The sequence below is a fragment of the Plodia interpunctella genome, chromosome 18 (genome assembly GCF_027563975.2).
Source record: "Plodia interpunctella isolate USDA-ARS_2022_Savannah chromosome 18, ilPloInte3.2, whole genome shotgun sequence".
Taxonomy (NCBI): Eukaryota; Metazoa; Arthropoda; class Insecta; order Lepidoptera; family Pyralidae; genus Plodia; species Plodia interpunctella.
The window spans coordinates 2210314-2220138 of NC_071311.1; positions in this window are offsets into that span (position 1 = coordinate 2210314).

Here is a 9825-nt window from a genome sequence, read left to right on the forward strand (position 1 = left end):
GCACTCCACCTAAGATATGTTGCATTGCAGTTGCATAATTGATATGGTAAAATCATGGGGGCTCTCGGCAGGCGTTTGTTTGAGGTTTTTGTATAGATAAATAATGTAGAAGGTCTGTTTGGTACGATTGTAATTGTATGACTGTCTCTGAAATCTAAACGGTTTTTTTCTTGATATTTTCGCGTTTTAAATAGTTTGTCATTTGCGAATATTATGAATGTAAAATAAGCAGTTTTTAACATAAAGAACATTTTCATTATATGTTTAAGTAAATATTATGTTATCTGTTTTATAAAATAATAATAATATTTTTTTTTAATATTAATAATTTAAGTTATTCTTACATATTCTTATAAAATCTGTTTCGATAACTTTAAAATTTAATTTTAAAAAAGTCATATAAGTATAATTTTATTTAGTAAAATTAATGTAAAAACTCTACAAAATATAATTTTATTTTTTATTTATTACAGACACAATGTAGTTTAGAGTTAATCACTACAAAATAATTTACTTGGAAAGAAATTAATAACCGAGTCAATATTTCCGAATATGTAATGTGGTAGATATATAAGCGGAGTGTCTCGTCTGTCTAGTTGTTGATCATCTACACCACACGATATGAACAAAGGCATTGTGGACAGACCAATTGCGCGTGTAATTCTTTATCGAGTGTTTAAATAAATACACTAATGTAGTTTTTTACTACAGTATTATGCAATGAGTGTTCATTCAGTTTTTTAAACTTAATTAGGGATTTTAAGATGAAACTACCAAAAATAAATCTATAATAACACAATTTAAGATTTACCTTATCGAGATCGTGACGGGTAAATTTAAGAAACTTTTTTGTTTCAAACCAACTCCAAAAAATGAAGGGGTTCTGTTCAGCTATATCTACTTTAAATTTTAATATAATTACTACTTTAATAATTACTAGCTCGTGGCGTCTACTACCAGTTGGACATTGCTGTTGGACCACGTTTTTTTTTATATTTTAGGACAAATCGTGTCGCGAGAGATATCTTCAGCCGATTGAGCTTAAATTTTTCATATACAGTTCCTTATTATAAAAATATCACATATTGAAATAGATACACATCTCAATATATCGGAAGCGTAAAAGCAGAAGCGGGTATATGGTCGAATAGGTTTTATTGAATGAACTGTATACTTCAAGTATACATTCAAGTATTCATGCTTCATAAGTGCTCGTGTATGGGTATAGAATACAATTTATCGATTGACTGAACTTACTGTCATCTGTATGAATTAAAATAGTGTGTGGTCAGAACAAAAATTCGTTTTGAAATGTAAGTACTTGTACGTTTTTTTTTTTATAAAAATATAGAGAGTATCAAAAATATTATTTTTCTTCATTTTTTATTTCATTGTGTATCCTAAGTTCTCTATCTATCAGAGCTTCTTATACCCCACTATAAAGCATATATAATTATGTGTGTTAACAAATAAATTCGTTTATTCATTAAATTCATTCACATTTTTTATTCATCCAATCACATTTTTTGTCACACCTGTTAATGTTTGTCCCACTGCTGGGCAAAAGCCCCTTTTTATCTTCCACTCCATCATATCGGTAGGAATTTGTCGATAATCTCCCGCCATCTTCTTCTCTAGTTATTCTTCTGCGGCCGTCTGGTATCCAGAAGGTAGCCACTTTTGCCCAGCTTTCATTCAGATATCTAAATACCTTTCATTCAGATATCAAATTTAAAGTAATTAACATGTACTTATAGCGTAAAAGTAAACTTGTTTATTTTCAATTTAACGACGTCGTACACGCTAAGGTAACTGTGAAAATTTCCTTATAAATATTTTACAATAAAACAGAATTATTATTAAACAGTATTAAATATTTTACAATAAAACAGAATTAATTATAGAACATATAGAAGTACAACTTTATGCCATTTATTTACTTTTCTTAGAGTAGGAGTTACTAATTTAAATGTCAAAGGTTACATGTAACTATGTACAGTAATTACAGAACTACAGAACATATAGAATTACAGAACATATAGAAGTACAACTTTATGCCATTTATTTACTTTTCTTAGAGCGGGAGTTACTAATTTAAATGTCAAAGGTAACGTTACATGTAACTATGTACAGTAATCATGGTTCAACAAAAAATAATAAAATTACCCGAATATACAGTATATATTTTTGATAATTACATATATTTTTGAATACCTACCTTTTTGACCTTAACGTTATGACTTTTGACCTTTGGAAATGGTGCAAAAACGAGTTCATCTATATATCTATTTACATGATAATATATGTATATTAGAACAGAGCGCGACCCTATACAAAAGCTTCATCTAATAAAGTTTTTAATCTTTACTTGAAAGATCAAATAAAAAAAACGCATCCAAATCGGTTCACTCGTTGATGAGTTACGGTGCCACGTACACTGACAGACAAAAACACTTAGCGGTCAAACTTATAACAAGCCTCTTTTTGGTGGTTAAAAATAGAGTGACATTTGTTAATCGCAATGATCTGTTAAGAAAAGTCAAACTCAAACTGCTCAAATTAAGAGAAAATTCGCAGTTATTACAACGTTATAGAAGTCTAATGGGGGAACTTAACAAGCGGTTGACCGTAAGCTCCATATTTTGCTATGAGTTCTAACACCTAAACAATATTCACGGTACTTATTGTCGTATTTTGTTGAAAATAAATCGAATATTAATACAAACCTATACATTCCTAAGTAAAACATGTATTAACCACGAAAGTAATTTCCTAAAACGTCTATTTGATTTGATATTTGTGTAAAATTATAAAAAGATAAGATTGTCAATAAATTAAGACTTATGAGAAAAAAATACTTTACATGTTTACTTTGACGACCTCGGTGGCGCAGTGGTAAATAAAGTTCTTGCCCATGAACTGAGAGGTCCCGGGTTCGATCCCCGGTCGGGTCGTGATGGAAAATGATCTTTTTCTGATTGACCCGGGTCTTGAATGTTTATCTATATATATGTATTTGTTATAAAATATAGTATCGTTGAGTTAGTATCCCATAACACAAGTCTCGAACTTACTTTGGGGCTAGCTCAATCTGTGTGATTTGTCCTAATATATTTATTTATGTCTATAAGCGCGCTCCATAAAAATACTCGCACTAACGTAAAAGTTATTTAATAAAACAATAAGAATAATCAGTAGACAATCTTTATACACATAATTTCTCCAAGGTTTGCTTGCATAATATTTGTTTTTGCCTCTCATACAATTACATATACATATATTCCTAAGATAACAGCATAAAATAACAATGTTGCAAATAATTTGGGATCACATATGCAAATCTTATGATAACTGTGTTGGCTTTGCGGTATGTTTATTGATTTTATCTTTATTATTATATATTACGATAATTATTGCTATTTTAAGCGTTCTCGTAAATGTACCTATGTGCCTCATAATTAGTTACAGAAGTTATATACTATCTTGTAATATGAGAAAATTTGATGTTTTTTACTTGGTTACACACGACTACGCAATAGAGTATCCATGCGCAAGACCAATGTTGGCGGATTTTTTATTAATTTAGTAAGATATTTAGGAACATACTCTGTAACTAAATTTAAACAAATCGTATGATACCTTGGGTTTTATGTCTTCAGTCCGCCTTAGAATTAATAAAATCGTAAATATTAAGACTTTAACCATTATTTAACTTAACATGTGTATTAACGGGACAAAGTATATTCAACTGCACATCAAGCTACCCCGCATGAGCCTCTATGGGGCGGTAATAACGGCGAGTTTGCAATAATATGGGAAGTAGTGGTTAATATGCTATTGATTGTCCTAACCTTTTTTTATTTCATGTAGCTGACGCTTCAACGTCTTTGCAGTCGCCATTGTCGCAGGTTTACTGAAGTATTTGCTGTTGTGAACTTGTGGTAGTCCATCATCATTGTTTAGTACTCAGGTGGATCATTTTAGTGAGGTGGGGCTTCACAGACAGCATAGTTGCTCATGTGGAGGGCCGCTGATAATAATTTTGTGACACAAGGTGTGTTAGACGTAGGTAAAGTAGGACCGATGCTCAATGACTTAGGAAGAATCCAGGAAAACACTCAAATGAGAGAGAGATCCTTAGTTGTTAGGCTACAATATGAGGGTTGACGTCAGGCAGGGCGACCTGTTGTAGGATCACAGCCGAATTTTCCGAGTTCCGGCTGTGGGAAAGCCCCGCTGCAACCCGGTATACACAAGGTTGAGTGAGAAACGGTAGTACTGGGGGGTTAGTGCGGGTTTGCGTTTCACTTCTCACTATGGAATCTATGCTAAGAAGACGCAGCAAACCAATCACATTGCGCCATTGTGACGCAACGACAACCACACTGCAATGTCATTGGTTCGCTACGTCTCACTTCGAATCGATTCGATAGCTAGAAGTGAAATGCCAACACTTAACCCTCTGTATATGTCTAGACATAATTGCCACACATAACGCTCACCAAATCAAATCAAAAATTCTTTATTTTCTCAACAATTTTAACATGGTATAATCTAGATATGTTACATTGTACATTGGTAAGTTTCAATAAAACAAGTTTGTGAGTGACTGATCTGAACTAAGCAGAGCCAGTGTCTCAAAGTACCTACGGGGAGTAGCTTAGAGTAAAACAAAAGTACAATTACTTAAAGAAAACATTAACAAAAGGGAATCTTATTATAATATATTTACGGAGCTTGTACGATGGTTTGAAGTTAGTTTAATAATATAATATATGTTAATAGAATAAATAAATAATGATAGGAATGTTCATAGGCTGTATCAGTTATAGAAGACCCAAAAACTAGTTCACCTATGTCGTATCTTTTGGAGGTTGAGACCACAAAACGAAGTGGAACAACCTGTTATCTATTCATTAACTGACAACACCTGTAATAAAAAATCTAGCGTTATGTCAACAATGAGACACATCACCATTCATTTTTAACTTTTTAATTTACGAGTATTTATTTTATTTAAACATTGGACTATTGGTACTGACAATTGGTTTTGGAAATATATGACTATAATTCTTATTATATTAATCTTTAAATTAATTTTAATTATTTCGATTACGAACCGAACCTGGGACATTTCCATCCACTTGTGGGCGTCTTAACCCTTATACCACCACCGCTTCAAATGTACACAACATATCATGTATATATTTACCATGAATTGTCCACGATCGAATGAATTGCCTAATTGAATTTATTTCATACTAACTTTATGCCCGCGGCTTCGCCCGCGAACATTTCCTATGGGAACAGTTATTTTTCCGGAAAGATACCCTATGTCCTTCTCCATAATTCAAACTACATGTATGCGAAATTTCAAGAAGATTGATTGAGAAGGTAGAGGTTTGAGGAGGTAGATGATTGAGTAGATTGATTGAGTGAAGAGATAACAAACAAACAAGCAAACAAACATTACAACTTACTTTCGCATTTATAATATTGGTTAGGATTAGGATGAAACGATGTGAGAGCTTGTTAGAATGTGTTGTAAATCCTAGGAAGGGAAAATAAAATGGAAATAAACATAAAAGACACAGCTCAATCAGATACTTGTTATTCTTTATAGTTCATTCCAATTTTGCGGTTGTATACCTATAGTTTTGAAATTATTATTTTATCTATGGTTCTGAACTGAGGCCCTTGTGAGCCATAATGTTATTCTTTTAAATACGTAAAAAATATTTATGCTTATGTAGGTAACATATGTGCCTAACGTAAATAAATGGAAATTATATAAGTAGATTTTTTTTGTAACAAAAAATAACTTAAACAGATAAACATCAATTAAAACAATTTCACAATGTGATGAAATGATATTATTTGTTGAATATAGTGTGTTTTTAGGGCTTCGCACGGAATATGTTCCCTCGGTTCTGAGAATGGGCATGTATTATTTGTCTAAATAAATCAATGAACTCCAAAAGTATATTTTTGCATTCACCATACATTGCTTGAGGGACTAGCCCCATTGCTCCGTCGTCCACCGTTGCGTTGACGTCCGCAAACGGAACAACATAGATAAATTGTATCGAGTTTTGATATACGGAGACGAACGTCAATGTAAAATTTATGTAAAAAGAGATGACGCAACGGAGCGTTGGCAACGCGCTGCGTCGACGCAACGTAAAACGACGGAGCTATAGAGCCGGGCTCTAATAATACTATAATCTCGTGACGTTTTTATTATCTCAGGAACCATAGAGAAACTTTAACGGAAAATGTATTATTTTAGCTATTTCAAAAGCAAACATAAAAAAAAATATTTGAACTAATATTGGATCTACTTAATCAACGAGTTACTTTCGTGTAAGAGCTTTACTCACGCTTGGCCATTTTTTCCAACATGTCTCAGTTGCATCATTACACGAAACATGATTATCAAAATGAACGTGACACAGTGGTTTCAAACGAACAAGGTGTTTGCTTAACATAAATTACTCTCATTGTGGGTGGACAGTCGTATAGAAAAATTGATCAATTTCACATAATTTATAATTACAACACTAGATGTGTTTTGTTTTTTACATTTTCTAACTTTTTCTAATTCTTGTGTGTAGTAAATAAATTTGCGATCGCGCAAACTACTTAGTAATTCGAATTCCTAATAAATATAATCATTCCTAATAGTTATAATTAGAGCCCACTTCCCAAACTTGGGGTATATTATAATAATATTTACTTAATCAGAACTTGAATCTGTTTACAGGAAAATGTAATTATAGGCCTAACAATTTCGTACACACCTGTACTCATAAAGGCACTCTATCAGTCCCATTCTAAGCGAGTTTGCTTTTCCAAACATTTATTTTCTTAGTTTTTGTTCCATTTGGAGTGTTTATCATTTACGAAACAATGTTTACACGCGACTTTGTTCACCTTTCTTGTTTACATTTCATTGGGCAATAATATTTGCTCAGATATTGTTTGTGACATCTGGGAAATTTATTGTTTATTTGTGTTTTTTGTCAAACAGGATCTCTTTTCAGAGACCTTTCCTCTCGTCTTGATTAATTTCGGCGCTAAACATTAAAATAGCATAGGTTTATTATTACATTAAACGTCAGTATAAGTATAATAAATTTACGAAAAATAGAAAACTTATCTCAACCTCAAGTGAAACAAAAATCAAAATATAAAGTTTTACTAACTGTAAAGTAAAAGTGCTAAAAAAATTGTAAGAAACAATAATGGTAAGCACTAACTAAGCACCAACACTGTTCAAGAAATGCCGAAAGAAACTCTCTTTCGGCATTTCTTCTCAGCAGTGGTCGTTCCGAAATGCCAGAAGTTTGTAGCTTGTGAGGAATAACTATTTAATATAAAAATTGACGTGAAAAAGTGCCTGTGAAGGTCTAATTTCTGAATAAATTATTTAAATTTTAATTTTGTAAACCGACCTGTAGTTTTTTTATCGTAAATTTCGATGAAATTTGGCAAATGGCTAGTGAAGGCTGGGAAACTTATTCACTGGCGTAAAGGCTCAATGAGAAAGTGTACCCACTTAACAGGTTTATTTCATTCACGACCTAGAACCTGTAATAAAATAAAATAAAACTTGGGTTCTCACAATTTTATCAAGAAATGTCCACGACAACGTAGCGCACTACCTTTACTACATTTAAGATTTACTTGTAATTATGTTAAATGAAACAAAATATTAATTATTAAAATATTTTATATTTTTATGTGAAATAAGAGAAAGATAGTCACATCAAGAAAAATAGTAAAAAGAAATAAACAAGCCACGTGTTAAACAAATATATTTTTAACTACATACCTATTGGATGTTCAGTCACGTTGATATTACAAATAATATCTACAAATATTGTCGCAGAATGTTTCTAAGTATAGGTGACTATCACTATGGTATAGCAAGCACAAATATTAGCTTAAATAAGTAGTTATTTACATAACATTCTGTAATTAATTATTATTATTTTTATGCCTAAATAGGACACATGAAGTGGTGTGAAAATATTATTTTACTTATTATCCGTACTCAGTGACCCAATGCACAGATTGTGCAATACTTCTAGTACCAAAAATGAGTCTTTAACTCAAATGCCGGTTCCACACTGTCGTCGAACAGTTTGCCAAACTTTGGCGGATTCGGTATACATTGCTGGTTTTTTCCTTGTGGTAAATAAAAGCACTCATACTAACAACGCAATGTTCACGCATTCGTGTCAGCGTGTGTCAGAGTTCGGCGACAATGTGGAGCTGGCATCATACACGAGCACGCGTACCAAGCCACGCGCTTTCTTAATCACTCGACACGAATCCTTACTTTGGTATTTTAAGCCTTACGGTTATGAAAATAAGATAGAAGAATAGCATTATTTTTATGACTAAGAATATGTAAAAATTTTTAGGCTTTTCCGGTGAAGGAAAACATCTTGAGGAAACCTGCACACTGGTTGATTCTTATTAACTTGTGTGTGAAATGGAGAAGGCAATGGCAAACCACTCCATTAATAATGCCAAGAAAGTTGTTGTGTGTGTTTCATTCCGCGTAATAACCACGACCCTCGGCCATGAGGAATACGACTATGAAGAAGAGAAAAATTTGTCAAAGAGTTAAGTACCTCAGCGTTTCACTAAACATACAGATTTTTACAAGCTTTACAATGTAACTATGTATGTCCCAATGTCTCGAGTGGAATCTTGCAACTCAATTTTGAAGCAGATAATATCTTGAACCGGTTAAGCTGAAATTTTATACACACGTTTAGTTTGGATGACTTATTTATTATTATGGTAAGCACGACTAGGTTATGAATATTACTTAATTATATTTAATTACTTAATTACCAAAAATAATTTTTTTTAATATTTACTTAATTACCAAAAATAAATTATTTTTTTCGAACATTATAAATTACTTAGCGATAGACCACCCGAGATTCTACGGTGAAAACGTGACGTCACTTGTTATCAGTGATATGATAACACTGATAACGATAGTAATCCGGGAGCTTTCGCCGTCCATCCCACAGTTTGCACAACGAGCTTACCGCCCACGAAGCAGTAACTGAAATCTATAAACTCAAGTACAACTTAAAAGTCAACTTAAGGTTCCCTACTTGTTTATGTTAAGATCTCATGTGATCCACACTAATATTATAAAGAGAAAAGATTAGTATTTTAATTTGTAATAGATAAACTCATAAATTTTTGGGCCGATTTTGAGGAAATTTGGCACAGAGACAGGCGAAACCTTCAGGAGTAACATAGGTTACTTTTTTATTGTGGTTTTACTGTATAAAGATTGTAGTGTATAAAGATGGCATTCCGGCATGATAGGGACCAACACTGTTCGAATGAGTTTCTTTCGGAATTTCTTATCAGTAGTGGTTGTTCCGAAATGCCAGTAGTTTGTAACTTGTGAGAAATTACTATATAATATAAAATTTCACGTAAAAAAGTGCCTGTGAAAGTCTTATTTCTGAATTTGAATTTTCTATTTTATTTCGTTTATCGGTTGACTGGAAGAAATACTTTCGTGAGATAAATAAGTTATTAGGTACAGTGCACCTCTATGCCGCGGTAATAGCGGCGAATTTGCAATGAGTTTTAGTAGACTGATGTGCTGTTGACTGTACCAATTTCAGTACGTTTTTGCATTTTTTTTTATCTTTACATATAATGAAACCGTAAGTAGGCTATTTTTATGTGTTATCTATACATAAAAGATATTAAAGAGAATTATTTATTGGCTATATATATATTTTTTTAATATTTGTCTGTCTGTATGTTTGTTCGCGCATC